The 18,856-nt window shown below is 42.7% G+C and overlaps 1 protein-coding gene across 3 annotated transcripts in view; it reads left to right on the top strand.

The window, feature by feature from the left end:
- Positions 1 to 18,856, top strand: part of SGMS2 (sphingomyelin synthase 2) — a 93,980-nt gene that overhangs the window by 41,460 nt on the left and 33,664 nt on the right. The window lies entirely within an intron of this gene.

Genomic DNA, 18,856 nt, shown 5'->3' with positions numbered 1-18,856 from the left:
CAGAGGTTATTACTAGGGAAGTTGCTGTTTTAATAGTTAGCTAAACTGGGCTTGCCTAGTCTGGCGGCTAAGCCTGTTTTATCCCCATTGAGGAAGAGGTGACTTTTGTCATTGACATTGAGTATTGATTCACTACCTGTGCTGCCCTGAATTCCAATTCAAGGATGATTTTTTCCTGCAAATAAAAATCAGTGGTTGAATTTTTAAAGCAAAAGACTTCTTTTCTCACTATGGCTCTAGGCACCTTACAACTTTGTTAATTGTGTGGGATAACCATGTCTTTACATCCTGACTAATAAGTGTTGTGTTTGCCTAAAAGGACTTCAGCCCTCAGATAACCAAGCCATCTTAAATTCGTTAAGAATAAAAATTTGCAAGTAGTTAAAAATTGCTGTCCAACACCATTCTGTAGACTTGTTTGTCTCTGGTGAAATTCAGAGTTCTAGGAATGTTGCTAGGATTGGAATGCCTATATGGAACCTCTGCTAGGAATGGGAAAGATTTCTGAAAATTGCCCACCAGCATATTCCTCTCCCCGCCCTCCCACATCACTAGTTTTTATCTGTTGCTGCCTGTTCCACTGAAGCTGGATAAAGAAAAGAATTCATTTATTCAATACATCCGAATGCATTTTGCATGGCAGGTACTCTTTTTGGCAGTAACCAAAAACAAAATCATTGCTTTCATGAATCCATCTAAAAAGTTCTGAAATATTCCCAGCAAACACACAGGAGAAGAGGCACAAAGACCTTAATTCCTTCCCAGATTCTAGGGAGACCCCTTCAAGATGGCAGATGAACAAGCAAGAATTGTCAGAAGCAGAGTTGGACTTGTGGTGGTGAGAGGAAGAAAAGCAATCCCCTCTAATCATTGCTGAATTCCTAAGCTCATTGAAACAAACCTTAAAGAAGGTGCTAGGTTGCTTAAATTGGACTTGATAAAGGATTACTTTTTAAGGACACCGATTTTGTCTGTTTCTTTTTCTTTCTTTCTTTCTTTTTTTAACTTACAGATTCTGCCCTCTGCCATCCCCTCCCTGCCCTCTGCCATCCCCTCCCCTTGTGATCAGCATCCAAAATGTGTGAGCAAGCAGAAGGGAACATTAGTTTCTCTCTGTCGTCTTCGTGATGGAAAGGATAGCATGCTCTATTCCTTGGCAAGAGGGTTTTCTCTTAATAATATATGTAATGCAGTTTAACAAGTCGATAGTAAGAGAGCTTCTCTGATGTATTTTTCATTCTGTTTTAAAGATTTATTTGAAAGAGTAACAGAGAAGGAAAGAGAGAGAGAGAGAGAGAGAGAGAGAGAGAGAGATCCATTTTCTGCTGGTTTGCCCTAGCCAGGGGTGGTCCAGAATGAAGCCAGGAGCCAGGAATTTCATCATCTGAATCTCCTATATGGTTCCAGAGGCCCAAACACTCATCTCCTGCTGCCCCTCATTGGCCACCAGCAGGGAGCTGAAATGGAACGTAGAGCAGCTGGGAAACAAAGCAGCACCTCAAGTGGCAGCTGAACTCACTATCCCACAATGCCGTGCCTTGGCATCTTTTTGAAAGCAGTTACAGACTGGATGGTCTATTGAATGGATGCACCACAACTTAAACAATGATTTAAAAAAAAAGATTTATTTGTTTTTATTTAAAGGCAGACTTACAGAGAGGAGAGACAAAAAGATCTACTGTCTGCTGGTTCACTCCCCAAATGAGTACAACAGCCAGATTTGAGCTGATGCAAAGCCAGGAGACGGAACACTCCTCTGAGTCTCCAACATGGGTATTCCCAAGACCTTGTGCCATCCTTTATTGCTTTCCCAGGCCACAAGCAGGGAGCTGAATGGGACACAGAGTAGCTGGGACACAAACTGGTTCCCCTATAGGATCCCGGTGCCTGGATAAGGAAGATTAGCCAGTTGAGCCACCACACCAGGTCCAGTAGTGACTTTTTGATGGACATTTGGATTATGGCCAGTTGTTTGCTCTAAAACCATGCTGCAATGAAGAACTGTGCAGAGGTCGTTTTAGCTGGATGCTGTCATATCCATGGAATGTTTTAAAGTGGAGTTGCCAATCATAATGTGTAGTTGTGACAGGTATAATTGAATTACCTACTATGAACTTGAGGGAGTATCTGTTACCTGTGCCTGAGTTTTTGTTTGTTTTTGTTTATGTGTTAATTTTTTTATCCTGATACACTAATGGGTTTTCTGAGAAACTTCAATTTAGAGTACCATTTACTCCAAGTTTTCAGTGGCATTTTAAAAAGCAAATGACTGTAAAAGGTAATGGGACTAACACTCAGCATTTTATTACACCTGTTGCTAGAGGGCAATTTGTAGCAAATGTCTACCCATAGCCATCTTACTTTCTGCTCTATAACTGAAGACAGTGCATTTAAAGTTATATTCATCAAATCCTGGAAATGCAGGTTAAAATTGTGTCTCATACACATGATATACTTCAGTGGTTTGTTATGGAAGATGACACTGTTCACCCTTAGTGTACTTTGTGATAGCCAGTTGAATTGGGTCAGTGTGCTAAATTGAGTTGACACAGCAGGCCTGAGCCGGTTATCCTGAGAAAGGGCTTCTTGCCCTTGGCTGGCCATCTGAGAACTTAGCTTTGGGAAGTGTTCCCGTGTAACAATGGCTTACATTGCCTTAAGAGTCTGTGCAAAAACTATGTGGTTAATATTGTATACCTGCTTCCCATTGGGAGATTGAAGCCCGGCATGTCCAACAGCAGGTGCCAACTAGGCCAGTCCTAGAGAGAAGTTCAGGGAATGCATCCTTGATAGACAAGCTCTTAGCACCTGTGACTGGAGGAATTAACTATGCGTGACCTGTGGATTTCACTAGGAGAGGACTGTGAAAGCTGGGGCCTGATCTTTCTGTACTTCGGCCCCTGCACTCTTCCCCAACTTGGCCTGGAATCTTGTTGTGGTCATAAATCATAGCCCTGATCACTATTATGTGGTCAGTGCTGTGAGGTCTTCTGCTGGTGAGTTATCCAGATAGAGGAACCCTGGGAATCCCATCCAGTGAGTTCTACAGACTTTAATCTTCTCCCTGTAAAATGAGTGGCAAGCAACGCACATTATTTCCACATGTAGTGAATTGTCCTTTGTGTTCATGTCTCAAATTGTTGCCTATATTTTTTATAAAGTATGCAGTCTTTCAGATTCCTGAGCAACATTTTACCATCTAACAAATTCATAAGGAATCATTATTCCATCAGTCTGTTTAAGTGTGCCCCAACATTGCTGGTACAGACGATGTCAGACAGTCCAGCATCCTATTGTCCACACATTTCCAACAATTTCATTGGGAATCCATCTTTGATTTGGAAGCAGGGATGCACATTGCATTGTATCCCCACATCTGGATATGGTAGTCTCTATATTCATAAGATAAAGTGATTTGCTCCAATTCCTGGGGATGCAGAAGCACATATTTTAATTAAGTGGTTTGATTTCTAAAGTATATTTTAATTTTGAAGCTGATTTACCAAAGAGTCATGCTAGAAATTTTCCTTTGGGGACACATTTTGGTCATTTGGGCCATGTGCTTGTGTGGAGGATGCACAGCTCCCTGCTTGTGGTCTGGAAAAACAGTAGAGGATGGCCCAAGGCCTTGGGATCCTGTAACCTCATGGTAGACTTGAAAGAAGCTCCTGGGTCCTTGCCTTGGATCATCTCAGCTCTGGATGTTGTGGCCATTTGAGGAATAAATCAGCAGATGGAAAATCTTTCTTTCTCTCCATAAATTCGATCTACCTTTCTAATAAAAATAGATAAATCTTTGTAGGAAAAAAAAGAGCATCGGGACAATCTCAAGTAGAGGGCTCTGCCTGCTCAGTGCTGACCAGTTTGTTTTTGATGATAATGGAGTAACTGGCATGGTGACAGCCCCTGTTCTCAATGCTTTCTGCAGTATTTCAGTTTTCATAGCAACTTTATGCGGTAGCTACTGTCAACTCCATTTTGAGTGTGAAGGGCTTGCTTAAACCAGTGACTCAGTGTTGTGTGATCTGCTGACCCCTTGGGGAACGAGAATTTGTCTCCAGGTTGTCTCTTTCCTCAGAGGCTGCACTCCTGGCACCTGTGCTGCCTGACTCACATAGTGACATCTCATCGGTGCTAAAGAAAACTGGGACCTGAAGACTCTCCTGCATGGTTCCTCAGATGCAGGGATGATGGCTGGCTGAGGAATGTTCATCTCCCTGCTCTCTGAGTGAGATCCTTAGAAATATCACAGCTGAGGGCCCAGTGCAATAGTCTAATGGCTAAATCCTTGCCCTGCATGAGCCAGGATTCCATTTGGGTGCTGTTTCATGTTCCAGCTGCTCCACTTCCCATTCAGCTTCCTGCTTGTGAGCTGGGAAGTCAGTAGAGAATAGCCCAAAGCCCTGGGACCCTGCACCCACGTGGGAGGCCCAAAGGAAGCTCCTGCCTCTTGGCTCAGATTAGCTCAATTCTGGCTGTTGCAGCCACTTGGGGGAGTGAACCAGCAGATGGGAAGTTTCTTTCCTTCTCTCTGTATATCTTTACAATGAAAATTTAAAATAATAAAAGAAAAAAATCTCAGCTGAGCATGTCATTACCCAATGCCATTATCTTAGGGGGTAAAATGCACGTATCCTGATAAGACCTGTTAAGGCCCTCCTGAACATCCTCCTCCCATCCATTTCAGCCCAACTGACCTCCCTGTTCTGCACATCCAGGCCCTAGCCCTTTAGGCCTTCCTTCTGCCTTTACCAGCTGAGTCTGCCTCGCCTGACTGCTCCACATCCTGCAGATCTGTGTGCAGAAAGCCTCTCTTCCAAGAAGCCTTTCCTGACCTCCCCAGACTAGGCTGTGTACCTTGGCCATGTGCACAGTCTTGACCTTTTAATTATACAAACACTTCTCTCCTGGAGTGCCTCCCCAACCGGATCACCAGCTCTGTGTGGCCATGGGCAAGGCCTGTCCTGTTCACCCAGCCATCTCAGGCATTCAGATACCGTAAGGAAGGTGAAGTCTGTGTTCAAGAAATAAGACAGGTCACAGATGTGGCCAAAGCTTACGTTTCACTATCAGAAATCTTCAGTTATGTCATGGGAAATGATTGCTTTTATCTACTGACATTTGTATTGAAGAGGCGATTAGCAACATCACTGCCCAAGACCCAGACCCCATTCTGAAACCCTTAAGGAGCATTAGCCTTCTGTGCCTAGTTACCTGTGTAAGCCAAATCCAGAGCTTCAAGAGATCTGCTTACAAACTGTCAATCCCCAACTGGCAAATCCTCTTCTAAACCAAATTGAGGACTTTAAAATGCTGCAGAATGGGGGCTGGTGATTTGATGCATTGATTTTCGCCACCAGCTGCAATCTCCTGTATCCTATCTAGACCCAGGTTCAAGTCCCAGCTGCTCCACTTCTGATCTACCTCCTTGCTTAATACATCTGGGAAAGCAAGCAGACATTGGCCAAGTGTTTGTGCTGGGTCCCTGGAACCACAGGGGAGACACAGAGGAAGCCTCTGGCTTCTAGTTCCTGGCTTTTTCCTTGCACAACCCTGGCCATTTTAATCATTTGGCAGTGAACCAGTGGGTAAAGATTTTAAAATAAGCATGCTTTATGGAGCAGTTCACCTCCATTCTTCTTATCATAGGTATTTAAAACCTACAATTAGCCAGTTTTAGATAATGAGAGGGCCCTTTCTTAAATGTTCTATGAAGTTTAGTGAAATCCAAGAATTTTTTAGACAAGAGGAATTTCTTCATCCCAAGCATGCCTTTCAAAAACAGAAATAGTTTGGAGAAAATAACGTTTCAAAATATGCTTAAGATTAAAATCTTTGCTGCACAAACTTTTTTTAATTGGTAGGAAAGCGTTACTTTTTCTTAACTTGGAAAGGCAAATACACATAGAGAAGGAGAGACAAGAAGAAAGATCTTCCATCCACTGGTTCACTCCCTAAATGGCTGAAGTGGCCAAAGCTGAGCCAATTTGAAGCCAAGAGCCTCCTCTGAGTCTCCCACATAGGTGCAGGATCCCAAGGCTTCAGGCCATCCTCTCCTACTTTCCCAGGCCACAAGCAGGGAGCTAGATGGGAAGTGGAGCAGCCAGGACATGAACTGATGCCCATATGGGATCCCGGTGCATGGAGCAGGATTTAACTGCTAAGCTATCGCACCAGGCCCACTACATAAACTTTTATACCGATTTTATAGCTACCAAACACAAAGAGAACTTGTATTACCTATTTGACTTTTAATACTACTTGTTAGAGGATCAGGCATACAAGAAGCTAACATAATAGGATGGCTATTAATTGATAAGGAGAAGAAAGAAGCAAGGTTTCTAAGTTACTTTATTAGTCCATAAGCATTAAAGAAATTGAGATATTCAAGACCTACCTAATAAAAGGTAACATTTCAGGTAACTCTTATATCTTACTTTCTTATGTCTATGGTAGGCACATACTTTGAAAAGAACAAAAAACAGTGTCTGATGTGTGAATATTTGTGTTCTCTAAAAATTGATTTTGGTCTTTTTTAAATTGATTTTCTACCTTAGAATATTTAATATGAAGAAATGGGTGAAAAGACAGTTGAGGCCTAGTATGTTAGGGGAATAGCAGTAATGGAAAATTGATATAGAATAAAAACCAAGAGTATTAGCTTTCAGGAAAATGACATAGACACAATGCTAACTTACACCTTAAGAATCACAGCTTGGGATGCCGAAATTCAGATCACAGTGCCTGGGTTAAGTCCCAGCTACTCCACCTTTATTCCAACTTTATGCTGATGCACAGCTCGGGAGGCAGCAGATGACGGCCCAGGTGTGTAGGTCTCATGTATGAGAGCCAAGTTGAGCTCCAGGCTTCTGGCTTTGGCTTGGCTCAGCACTGTTGTTAGGAGGCATTTGAGGAATGAAGCAGCAGTGGGGAGAGCAATCTCTCTCCTTTTCTCTTTTCTCCCTCGTTTTCTCTCTCCCTTTCTTCCTCCTTGCCTCTGGTTGCTTTCAATTAAATGGATATATTTTTGAAAACAGATTTGAGGACAGAAGTTCATTTAGTAAAGTGACTTTAGGCTAGCTGTGATAATTATATTCATTGTAGTATTTGAGGATGAATCTCCTTGATTTTGAAGTTACAAGTATTGTGACCATCCAATTTTTCTTTTATACACATACACGCGAAGTGTATATATAACTTTTTTGGGGGGGGTTCTGGTAGGTGGCATACCAATTGAGTTGCACACTTGACCATCCACCTCTCTATTTCTTTGGTCTGAAAAAAACATTCTCCCTTGACTGTGAGGTCAGAGTTAGTAACTCATACTGTGAATTCATGACAGCTCATTCTTCCAGGGATGACGCGTAACTTCCATGATACCATATTATTCCAGTTCCCTCTTATGTACAGAGAATTCATTAGGAAAAGCAATGTAAACTGCACTTCAGAGGCTACAAATCTGTTGATTGAAGGCTCAGCATAATGTCTTCTGAATGTCAAAAGAATTGGAGGAGCTGCTTCAGACAGTGAGAAGGTGGGAAAGGACCCTGTCAAGGTTAAGTATGAAATCATCTGTCAGGTGTAGAGAGGAGGTGGTGCTGAATAAATATCTGTCCTGCTTGTGAGGTACCTGCACCCCAGCCTCCTGCACCCTGCCAAACACAAACAGGTTACTAAGCAACAGGAGTGACTCAGCTGCTCGAAACACCTCACTCCAGTGAAATGGCCAACCCTCAGTGTTTCCAGGAAGTACCCCTCTCATAAGCCACTGGAGATCAGGGTAAACATTCGTACCGGAACCTTGTCACATGACCCAGAGCTGGTGGCTGTGTGTTAAGGGATGGGTGGGGCTGGCTAGTGTTAGAAGGATGTCACCTCCCAGGGCAAACAAGACGGTTAGCCTTGGTGCAACTGTCAGGAGGAAGAGTGGAGGGAGAGAAGGTGCACCTCTTTCCTCTGAAGGACTCATGAAAGGAAATTCATTACTCATGGGGAAAAAGTCCAATGCCCTTGGGGAGCAGAATACACAATCCCAGTTAAATTGTAGCATAGGGTGTAGCCCAGAGCATAGACTTGGGCCCAGACCTGCTCCCATCACATCTTGGCTATCTTGACTTTACATCTGAGACCTCAAGATTGGGGTGATGACGGTACCCACCTTGTGGGATGGCTGTGTAGATGAGCATCAGTAGTTAGCCAACAAATGGAGCAGCATCTCTGGTAAAGTCCAAAATCTTTGGAAGGAGCTTGCTCCCTGTGAAGCAGGACCTGAGTCGGGATGGAAGAAAGGAAACTCCAAAGACCAATGGAATCTTTCTCAAGGATTGTTATAATTGTTGATTATATTTAAGGACTGCAGTGATCAAAACTTGAACTAGTTTCTTATGGGTATATTCCTAGGAGTGAAATACCAAAATAGAAATACCATATGTTCTCTCTAATATAAGGAATCCATCACGCAAATTGGAATGTATGGTGGTAGAGTTATGGAGACTACCATATCCTGAAGTGAAGACACAATGCAACATGCATCTCTGCTTCCAAACAAAAGATGGACTCCCAGCGAAAGTGTTGGATATATCTAGACAATGGGATGATGGACTGTCTAACATTGTCTGTACCAGCAATGTTGGAGCATACTCAAATAGCAGACTGATGGAATTGTAACTCTTTATGAAGAGTTGTGACATTATGAGAAACATTAATTGGGGGGTGAAAAGGAGGATGGGGAATCCCAGACTATACAAAATTGTATGATAAATTTCAAAAATAAAAATTTAAAAAAAACCAAACTAGTAATCTTTTCAGGATTCAAGAAATTTTCAGCATTCACTATTTTGAAGATTCTATATTGGAAAATTACATCAGAATTGCAATGTTGGAGAGTTGCCTTGGGCCTTACAAAAGATCTGTAGTGTTCTCAAGCTGGATACCAGGTTTCATTTTACTGTACTGCTTAGGTTTTAGAAATATTTATGTGGAAAGCAGAGAAATTAAGGAGAGACAGATCTTCCATCTGCTGGTTCATTCCCCAAAAAGCCATAAGAGCCAGGGCTGGGGTAGGCCAAAGCCAGAAAAAGCCTGGAATCCCAGCTGGCTGTCCTACAAGGATGCCAGGGGCCAAATACTAAGGTGATCTGCTGCTGCTTTCCCAGGTGCATCACCAGTGAGCTGGTACTGGATGCTAGTGTTCAACGTAGTAGCTTAACCTGCTACATAACAATGCTGCTCTCCCTTGGTTGTTTTCTTACAGCTTTTGTTATATAATCTCCTTCTCCTTCCATTTTTTAAAGATGTATGTATTTACTGCTTGAAAGGCAGTGAGAGCACATTTTTTTTTCTCTGATTCACTTTCCAGATAGCAATCAGAAGCCAGGATCCCAGCACTCCATCCATGTCTTCCAAGTGGTTACAGGGGTTCAAACATCTGGGCCATCTTCCACTTCCCTCCCAGGCACATTAGCAAGGAACAGGGTCAGAAGCAGAGCAGTTGGGACTCAAAATCACTCACATGGAATGATGGCATTGCTTACCGTACAGCATCACAACGCAGACCCATATCATTCTCTTTTTGTACAAGGTTGTATCATGGGAAAAAAATAGTCATACAAGATAACCCACAATAAGCTGGATGAAATTTGGGTACCTTTTGTCATAAATGGAAATCATAATTTTGCAGACTTATTACTAATTCATTTAGAAGAATGGTACCTAAAGTACTTTGGGAAAGCAGGGGTTCATTCAAGTGTCTCTTAACTGCCAGCTAGTGCCTGCATGCCAGGCATGTGGCTGGTGACCAGTGGCATTGACACAAATAAGATATGGCCTCTGTCCTTGCAACTCATAACCAGCATAGGAGACAGACCTGTATGGGCAACGGACAATAAAACACTAAACTGAACTGACACAAATGTGTGGAAGCAAAATTTAGGAGAGAAAGCCAGTGACCCAATGGCATTAATCCCAGCCTGGGTGCTTAAGAGTTCTAACTTCCCTTAAATTTTTTTGTTTGTTTTTGAAGTGAGATCAGGATATTAGAGAATCCTGTTGGGAATACTGAGGATGTTCAATGAGTTCACAGAACCTCCTTGTTATGAAGCAATTATGCATGGCTTTCAAATCTCTTTTGTGCTCAAATAATCTTGTAAATTCTGTTTTCCTTCTGAAACTGTCTGAGTTCCCTCCTCTGTGCCTGTGTGTTGACTCAGCAGTGCCCGGAGGAGGTTGTGTGGTGAGGAAGCAGGCTTTGAAGAGCAATGCCACGTGGATATCCGTAGTCCAGGACATCAGAATCTTTCTTCCTCCGGAAGCAATAGTGAGTCTCTGCTGTGTCAGGGCAGGGTGGGCCGCCTGAGAGGTGGTGGTGTTTCCCAAGAAAGTAGTCAGCTGTAAAGTTACATGGAAGAAAGAGATTAAGGGAGTGCCTCTTAGAGTTATCTCTAAAGTCCATTTGCAGTTAAGTTTATATTATTTAGAAACGCTGGTCAACGTACAATGTAAGTATATGCTATCTTTTTCTTTAATCAACTATAAAGATTTGTCTAGAAATGCCAATCTTTTTTTTAAGTGCTAATCTTCTAAATTGATAAATGAAGTGACATATTTGAAGTATATGGTGGGCAGACATTGGGCATAGCAGTTCAGACTCTGCATGAGATCTTTATATCCTGTAGCGGAGTGTCTGGATTTGAGTTCCAGCTCTGTTCCCGATCCCAGCTCGGTGCTAATGTGTACCCTGGAAAGCAACAGGTGATGGTTCAGCTAGCCCAGTCCCTACCATCCAGCCTGGAAAGCTGGATGGGGTTTCCCCGCTCCTGGCTTTGCCATGGCCCAGGTTTGGCTATTTCAGACATTTGAGGTTGAACCAGCAGGTTGAAGATGGATTCTCCTTCACTCCTTCTAATAAAAAAAATAAATAAATAATTCAAATTTTTATGAAATATACCTGAGTACTTCAAAAAGCTCCCAGAAAATAGAACTTTATTTAATTTACTTAGGTGCAGTTTTTCAAAACTTAACATGGGGTCATCTTCAGAAAGTTCAAAGAGGATGCATATTATGAAAAAGAAGCATCTGTGTTTCAAAATTTTTTTTCACTAGAATAAACTTCATTCTGTTTGCCTGTGAGCTTTCTGAAATACCTTTGTACAGCATGTGGTAAAGATTTTTCAATACCAAAATAAAGCCCTATGACTTAAGGTTAAATTTTGGATCTCTGAAAAAAAATGAGAAAGAAAGACTCCATTGAGTTGTGAAAGTTCCTAATTTTTCTTAAAGCCACAATACATAGTCTTCACTGGAATTAGCACTGAGGGAAGAATCCTGTTTTATATGCAGTCTTGTACCTCAAATAACTTTCTATGAATGTAAAATGTTGATTTGGGGAATATAAGTTTTTTTTTAAATAACCATCTACATGTAGTTAGATTCTCAGGCTTTCATTAAGAATGTTGCAAAACTGTAATCACCATTATTCAAAAAATATCACTGACCAGACACATAGTATTTTCAAAAACAACATATCATCAGCAACAGTCCAGGTATGATGAGGCTGGTGCAGAGTCCACTTAGTGGGATTCTTTAATCCTTTTAATCCAGGCATGTAATTTCAGATTGTTTGGAATATTTTCTTTCTCAATTGTAAGTAGTTTTTAAAAGGTGTTTTTAATACCAGCTGTTATTAATGTTTATATATATATCTGAGAGAGAGATGGAAAAAGAAAAAGCTCCCATTTGTCAGTTCACTCCAGATGCCCACTGCAGTCTTGGCTGAGGCTAAGCCAGTTTTCCTATGTGGTTGGCAGGTGATCCTGTACCTGGGCCTTAATCTCTACCTCCCAGGGTCTCCATGAGCAGGAAACTGAGTGAGAGGTGGTGACTGGGACTCAAACCCAGGGAAGTGAAATAGGAGTTTGGCATGTTAACTGTTAGGCTACAAGTCCACTCTATCACCTGCTACCAAACACATTGTTTCCAGGTTTTGAGCCTGCATCCAAGTCACTGTGGATTGGCAGCACAATACTTTGCTATTTTATATCCTTTGGTGTCAGCCTCGGAAGTCACTCAGTAACTTTTCATTGTGTACTTTGTTTCCAGTTAACCAACTCTTGTTCTGGAAAAGATGAACTTTTATCTTCAATCCTTCCCTATTCCCTACCTCCACCCCAGGCTTTAAAAAAAAAAAAAAGATTTATTGATTTATTTGAAAGGCAGTGTTAGAGGGAAAAAGAGCAGCCAAGATTGCACAAGTTCAAAGCCGCAACTCCACCCTTCCTCCCCACCTCCCTCAGGGGTGCAGGGACCCAAGGACTTAGGTCGTCTTCTCCTGCAATGCCAGGCACATTAACAGGGAATGGAGCAACCAGGATTAGAACCAGTGCCAACATGAGTTGCCCACATTACAGGCAGTGGCTTAATCCATTATGCCACAGTGCCAGCCCCTGCTTTCAACTGCAGTTCCGTTCTTTAATGTAAGTGCCCCCTCTCCTTTTTAACCAGTCTATTCCAGGAGCTTCTTCGTTGAGATATTGTTTACCTGTTTTCAGTCCTGGTAGGAACATGGGTTCACAGCCAGGTTTCCAAAAATAGCCAAGGGGTCTTTGTCTTATTCCATTCGGGTGTGAATTAGTGAATGGTACCTGCATGCTGATTCTTCCATGACTCATACTCTGATTAACTGAGGGCTAAAGGCAAAAGCTAAAACCATTTTTTTAAAGTTGTAATATTCCATTGGCTGGTGTTTAATGTGGTCCTTTATCTGAGAGTGTCAGCGAAGTGAGAGAGATGCAGCTGAGGCCCTAAGGAGACTGCACCAAGTGGCAGCCTCAGTGTTGAAATTAGGATCTAGGATTCTAAAAGGTTACCATGCAAATCGGACCATGTTCCGTTTGCTTCTGGGCTTAGGAAGGCCATGTTGTAGGGACTACAATTGATGAATGAGCTTTCTTTGCTCATGCTCTTGATAAGCTTGTGTGTGTGTGTGTGTGTGTGTGTGTGTGTGTGTGTGTGTGTGTGTGTTGTTCATATACTACCTTCATCAAGCTACATAAAAACACCACAGATTTCTTAAATCTTTGGGAAAGCAACAGTTCACACTATGAGGATTATGGTGGTGGTTCTGGCACTAAGAAATACCTAGAATATCTGATTGTTAATACACACTAGCAATAAAGCACCCTCCTTCTTTTCTTTCTGTAAGAAATGGAATTTTAGTTTGCCTTTTTCAGCTGTTTTTGATGAGATAAACAGCATACTTTTCCCTACTTCAAGAGTCTTAGAAATCTTCAAAAATAGTAAGACTGTGCTAAATGAGAAAAAGAAACAGAAACCCAAGTCTGTTAAACTGCCCACCCACAGTTAGTCATGGTTTGCTCCTGGCCAAACTGAGATAAGGATTCTGGCCTCTTGACTTCTGATCCTGGGTCTGGCTCTGACACTGCTTTTTAAAAAAATTATATTTATTATTTTTTTGTTAAAGATTTATTTTTTATTGGAAATTCAAATATACAGAGAGGAGGGGAGACAGACAGGAAGATCTTCCCTCCGATGATTCACTCCCCAAGTGGCTGCAACTGCTGGAGCCAAGCCAATCCGAAGCCAGGAGCAGGAGCCTCTTTGGGGTCTGCCACATGGGTGCAGAGCCCCAGGCCTTGGGCTGTCCTTGACTGCTTTCCCAGGCCACAAGCAGGGATCTGGTTGGGAAGCAGCGTGGCTGGGATTAGAACCAGTGCCCATATGGGATCCCAGTGTGTGCAAAGCGAGGGCTTTAGCCACTATTCTATAACACTGGGACCTAAATTATTTTTATTATTTACCACGATGAAGTTTAATAGGTATAGAGGTTCTTCCTTTCTCTCCACCTTTTCCCCTCCCACTATTATTCCATGAATTATCACAGCAGTAGAGTCCTGACAGAAGACAGCCTGTAGGCAAAGTACAAAATAAATAAGTGCAGATACTCAACTATATATGTATATTCTCATAGATGAACTGTATAATGGAGACTAACATACGTGGAAGTAAAGTTTCATTACTGTATGTATTTCTACTCCTGAATAAAAGTAGCACTCCCATTGAAATATGTAAACATAGGGCCCGGCAGCGTGGCCTAGTGGCTAAAGTCCTCGCCTTGAAAGCCCCAGGATCCCATATGGGCGCCGGTTCTAATCCCGGCAGCTCCACTTCCCATCCAGCTCCCTGCTTGTGGCCTGGGAAAGCAGTTGAGGACGGCCCAAAGCTTTGGGACCCTGCGCCCATGTGGGAGACCTGGAAGAGGTTCCAGGTTCCCGGCATCGGATTGGTGCGCACTGGCCCGTTGCGGCTCACTTGGGGAGTGAATCATCGGACGTAAGATCTTCCTCTCTGTCTCTCCTCCTCTGTGTATATCTGACTTTGTAATAAAAATAAATCTTTAAAAAAAAAAAGAAATATGTAAACATAGCCATACAGTTTTCTACCTTTGCCTGTACCTACCACATCATGATACATTTAAGTAACTGCTTTTTTTGTTTTTTTTTAGAAGCTATCCTCCCTCCCCTGGCAGCCACAAGAGCAACAGCCCGGTATGACTTCAAAAGGAAGCAGCTGCTGCTGCTTCTTTTTTTTCATTTTTTTTTACATTTTATTATTATTACTGTCATTTTATGATACAACTCCACAGGCTCCTGGCATTTCCCTTATCCCCTCCCCAATTCCCTCCCCCCCACCTAGTTCCTCTATATCATTACTAACATATAGTTCTTCATACACAGTCATATGTCCATCATTGCAGGCATGGACAATGGCAGAGAGTACAGCATCCTATTGTTAAGATATAGTCAACAGGGCCCGGTGGCGTGGCCTAGTGGCTAAAGTCCTCGCCTTGAATGCCCTGGGATCCCATGTGGGCGCCAGTTCTAGTCCCGGCGGCTCCACTTCCCATCCAGCTCCCTGCTTGTGGCCTGGGAAAGCAGTCGAGGATGGCGCAAGGCTTTGGGACCCTGCGCCCGCGTGGGAGACCTGGAAGAGGTTCCAGCTTCCCAGCTTTGGATCGGCGCGCACCGGCCCGTTGGGGCTCACTTGGGGAGTGAGTCATCAGACGAAAGATCTTCCTCTCTGTCTCTCCTCCTCTCTGTATATCTGACTTTGTAATAAATAAATAAATCTTCCAAAAAAAAAAAAGATATAGTCAACAGTTTCATTGTAAATCCATCTTTGTCTGGAAGTAGAAATGCATACTACTTTGTGTCCTCACATCTGGATGTTAGTCTCCATTTCACAGCTACTGTACATCCCCTCAAATGAAAAGTCATAATACAAAATCAACAATGGAAAGAAAAATAGAAATTTACAATGCCTTGAAATTAAATGACATGTTACTAGATATGACACTTTCCATTACACAGCTACTATACATCCCCTTAAATGAACAGCCACAAAACAAAATCAACATCCGTGAGAAAAAGAAATTAACAACACCATGAAGTTAAATAACATGCTATTAGATAACTAACATGTAGCTGAAGAAATGAAAATCAAGAACGTTCTTGAAGAAAATGATGCTACTGTATGATCTACGAGTCATTGAATGATTTAATCAGAAGAAAGTGTTTTGAAGAGATGAAACTACCAAAAAACAACAAAACCCATGCCATATCGTTTCCGCTGATTCTTGTTGGTGAAGCGTGTCTCTTCTAGTCAAGAGATAGAAGGGTTAAAAAAAAAAAGAGAGAGATAGAAGGGTTTTGATTTTTAATCCAGTCTACTAATCTATGATGTTTGATTGAGTTTAAGCCATTTACATTCAGAGTTTAATATGTGTGGATGGTACTTTGGTCCTGTCATATTAGGAATGGGTTGTTCATTGGTTTAGTCTTCTGTTGTCATTTTACTGGGATGTTCTTCCCATTTGCCTTTGGTTTTGGTAGGTGCTATTCCTCTTTGTCAAGAGAACATCTTGAAGTATCATTTGTAGGGCAGGTTTGGAAGAAGCAAATTCTTTTAACTTTTCTTTACTGTGGAAGAATTTCATTTCATTTTCAAAGACAAAAGAAAGCTTTGCTGGATATGTTATCCTAGGCCGACAATTTTTTTCTTTTAGAATCTGGAATATGTCACTCCATTCTCTTCTTGCCTGTAGAGTTTCCTGTGAGAGATCTCCTTAATTGGCATTCCTGTATATGTCAGTTGATTTTTTTCACATGCACATTTAAGGATCTTTTCCTTATGTTCAATTAAAGAGAGCTTGATGATAATATGTCTTGGTGAAGATTGCTTTTGGCCAAGCCTGTTGGGAGTTCTGTGCCCCTCCTGAATGTTGTTTCTTTCTCTAGATTAGGGAAATTTTCCTTTATTATTTCATTAAATACATTTGCAAACTCAGCTTCTCTTTCTGCACCTTCTGCGATTCCCATAACTCTTATGTCTTTCAGTTCTTGAATACTTTTTTTGGCCTGATCTAGCTCTGCTTCCAGCTTTTTGTTTGCTTTCACCTGATGACAGGAAATATCTTCCAATTCTGAGATTCTTTCTTCTGCTTGCTTCATTCTATTTTGGAGACTCTCCATTGTACTTTTAATTTGCTCTACTGTGTTCTTAATTTCTGATGTATCAGCCTTGATTTGCTTTATTGCTTCCTTAAATTCTTTGAACTCTTGCATGAGCTTCTCGTTGATCAGAAGTTTTAAAATGAGTCTTATGGATTCTGTGTCCCCCATTTTCTCAATGTCTTCCTCAGTGAACTCTGAGATTGGCGTAGGGTTTTGCTCCTTTGCAGGGGAGTTTTTGGTAATATTCATTGTGCTTTTGTCTCTTCTTTTGCTCTTGGTCATTGTACTTCTGGTTAGCAGAGTCTTCTCCTTGGGGCAGGTTTCTGAGCTGTGTCATCCACAGGTCTGCAGTTTGATTTTACTTATTGCAGTTGGTACACAACTCTTTGCTTTCAGCCACTTGTGCCACTCCCTCCAGGGAGTTCCAGGTCTGGGTTCGTATGTCAGATTTCCACCATGGTCTCCACAGCCCCAGCTCCTGGCTCACCACTCTCCACCTCCTTGATACCGTGCTGAGGCTGCACCTTTGTCTCTGCCAACCTTTCTCCCACTTTCGGTTGGAGCAGGTCCCAGGATTAGAGAGACACCAGGTGTCCTATATAGTTAGGTTGTTGGTGGCACTAATCTTGCTGGAGCCTGTTGGACATTAGGTCTGGGTGCCACACAGACCTATTTTGACCCGTACGATGCTTTATTTGGTATTATTTTCTGTGGGACCAGTGCAATCCGCAGAACTCAGTGAGTGCTCACGAGCTCAGCACATGCGCAGTTCCCTGTTGTCCCCTTCAGTCCTAAAGCTATTGCCACAATATGCAAAATGGCGCCTAACGTGCCACTACTTTAGATCTTGATCTACTGGCCATTAGGTCTTAGGGCTACACGGACCTGTCTTGGGTGGAACCTGTAGAATGCCACGTTATTGCAGTTCACTGAGTCAGAAATGAGCTCACTCCCAGCTCAGCGCATGCTCAGTCCTTTCCCTTGCCCTTTCCTCCTTACACAAAATGGCACCCAACTCGGCTCTAGGGGGCTGACTGGGCTGTGAAATCCACACTGTTCTCGCAATGTCCGTCTGGGATCTGCTGCTCTGTCTCTGCTCCTGGTCAAATCAAACGGACCAGCAGGACGGACATTTCTTTGTCTGGGATCACCTCCCAAGCTCCCAGTGAAAGTCCCTTCCCACCTGGTTGCTGGTGGAGTTCTGGCTGCTGGTGGAGTTCAGATTGCCATTAGCTGAATGACGCTGGAATATCAGTCACTGCAACACCACACTGCTGTGTCCGCTGCTTTCCTGTGTCTGTCAGTCTCCAGGTACCCCTCTGCTGTTCTGTCCTTTCCTGTTTCCTGGAATATGTCCTCTCTGCTTCATCCTGATTAAATGTTTTTCCCTCCATTTAAACGTGTCCTTACCCTATTCCACCATCTTGATTCTAAATAGCTGCATTTAAACTTTTGCCCTGAGACCTGTATTTCAAATGAGATTTAAAGTAGCCCTCCAAATAGGAAGAAAAGCAAAGCTCTTCAAGTTGAAGCAAGAAAGGGACCTCTCTCTCCTAGACAAGACCTGCAACATATTCTCTCAATATGAAGAATTTAAGAAGTTCGTGGAGGATGTGCTTAACCTCTAGTTCAGTTTGTCCATAAACTTTGTGAAGCTCCCTGTGGCGCTCACAACACTGAAAGGATGTGACCCTGGATACATTTCCTTAACTCCCTTGCACAGTGATCCAGATATGATCAGGTTCTACTTTTGGGGGGAAATTCTGTCCCCTGTGTTATAAATTCTTTTATTTGAGAGATGGATATAAATGTCTCTAAATGCCTGCGATGACCAGTCCTCAGCTGGCAAGCTCACACAGTTCACACCTCCTACATGAATAGCAGGGACCCAGTTATGTCATTGGTGGATTCCTAGGTCTGCAGTGCTGAAAAGCCAGTTGGGAGTCTGAGCTGATGAGTGAAAACCAGGGTCTGCACTAGTGAGAGTGCAAAACTAAGTCGCAATTGTTCCCCTAACCACTTGGCTAATACCTTTCCCCCGCCCCACCACTCCACTGTGCCCTGCCCCTGCGTGGAAAAGTTGTAGCAGTTGAATTGACCCAGCCTGGGTATCACAGTTACAAAGGAAAGATGTTCCCATTTGATTCTGGAATATTTTTCCCGCTCATCAAAAGGATGCACCAGAACAGGTCTGCCAATGAGAGTCTGCCCATCTCCAGCAGCTTGCACTCCTGCCTCCTTGTCTGTGCTGTCAGATTTCATCCCGAAGCTGTGTGCTCACATGCGTTTCTGCAGAGCATGGCAGGGACCCATGCTGAGTCAGGACTAGC

Source organism: Ochotona princeps, chromosome 7 (assembly GCF_030435755.1).
Source record: "Ochotona princeps isolate mOchPri1 chromosome 7, mOchPri1.hap1, whole genome shotgun sequence".
NCBI lineage: Eukaryota > Metazoa > Chordata > Mammalia > Lagomorpha > Ochotonidae > Ochotona > Ochotona princeps.
The sequence above is the reverse complement of the archived record's forward strand: the minus strand, read 5'-3'. Positions and strand labels throughout refer to the sequence as shown.